The sequence below is a fragment of the Dermacentor albipictus genome, chromosome 7 (assembly GCF_038994185.2).
Source record: "Dermacentor albipictus isolate Rhodes 1998 colony chromosome 7, USDA_Dalb.pri_finalv2, whole genome shotgun sequence".
Classification (NCBI taxonomy): Eukaryota; Metazoa; Arthropoda; class Arachnida; order Ixodida; family Ixodidae; genus Dermacentor; species Dermacentor albipictus.
In genome coordinates this window covers 119,856,887-119,858,390 of record NC_091827.1, presented here as the reverse complement: position 1 = coordinate 119,858,390, position 1,504 = coordinate 119,856,887, and positions in this window count along the sequence as shown.

Here is a 1,504-nt window from a genome sequence, read left to right as displayed (position 1 = left end):
CCCAGCGTTGCCGCCGCGAGAACCAAGCGGTGGGTATGCCGCCGACGTTCCGAGAAACTTCATACCCCCTGTCCAATCAACCATTCCTGCTGCACCACCGCTTGTACAGCCGGATCACACGCCTTCGAGCGCCCTCGGGGCACCAAAACAAATCCAGTGCACGGCTGCGCTTAACCTGCCTCCGCGCTGGACCGCGCATGCCCTTGTGGTACCGGCCACATTTAATCGGGAGAAATCTTCACCCTCTCCGCACCTCTGCCATATAAAGCCGCTCGGATCCCGCGCGGCCTTTCATGGGTTTGGCAGCACCACAGCCATGGCGACAAACGCTAACCTTCGACGCTTATTTGTCATGCGGGTAAACTTTCACTATTCCTTATTCGCGTCTCGACGTACTCGCTATGCTGCTTTATTGATGCTGCGAAGCCCAAGTTGTTGTTTTGCTATTCTTTTCGACTGTTTTCATGTTATTCGGCAACTGCTAATTTTATCCGGTGACATTGAGCTTAATCCCGGACCTACCACCCGCGGCAATGAAGAACCTAGTGATATATTGGAAGCACTTATCGAAATCCGTACTGGCCAAACTTCATTATTAAATGATATGAAGTCGATCAAGCAAAAATTGTCCCAGAGCGACAAATCTTTTGATGAGATAAAAAAAACGACTAACTAAGATAGAAGAAGACTGCTCAACACCTATCGCGGTAAAAAAAGAGGTCGACGAGCTCAGGACGCTCGCCGAACCGAGCGCAAATAAGATTGCGTCTATTCAGGCTAAACTTAATGACTCCGAAGATAGGGCGCGAAGATCAAATCTAGTCTTTTTTTTTTTGTTGTTTAAAAGACACTGAAAATGAAACATGGGCTGCGTCCGTAGCCCTAGTGATTCAACACTGCAGTACACAACTAAACGCTGCCGTTGAACATTTAGACATAGAAAGAGCACGCAGATTAGGTCGCTTTAACAGTAACAGAAATAGGCTTATAATTGTCCAATTCGCGCATTTTAAAGTAAAAGAACGCGTGTTGTCATGCGCTAAAAAAACTAAAAGGAACTGAATATCGGATCTCGGAAGACTACTCTTCTAACACGCTAACTGCTAGAAGACACCTTGTTCAGTTTGCCAAAGCACAAAAGAGACCCTTCAAACTACGCCACGACAAATTACTAATGGGAAATACAACCTACACATACGACCATAGTTCCGATAAGGTAGTCGGTCGATCACCGGGTTCCTAGCATCCGACCGTCCCAACAACCGTCCCAGTAACCATCCCTATAGCTCCCTTTAATTTCTTTACACCAATATTCGCAGTATTCTTCCCAAACTTGATGTCCTCCAAAGCCTGCTCAGTACAACGGCATCGAACATAGTCCTTCTTACTGAAACTTGGCTTAATCCGTCTATTAACAATGCAGAAATTCTTTCACAATTTCCAAATTTTTCTATATTCCGACGTGACAGATCCCACAAAAGGGGGGGCGGCGTACTGATATGCG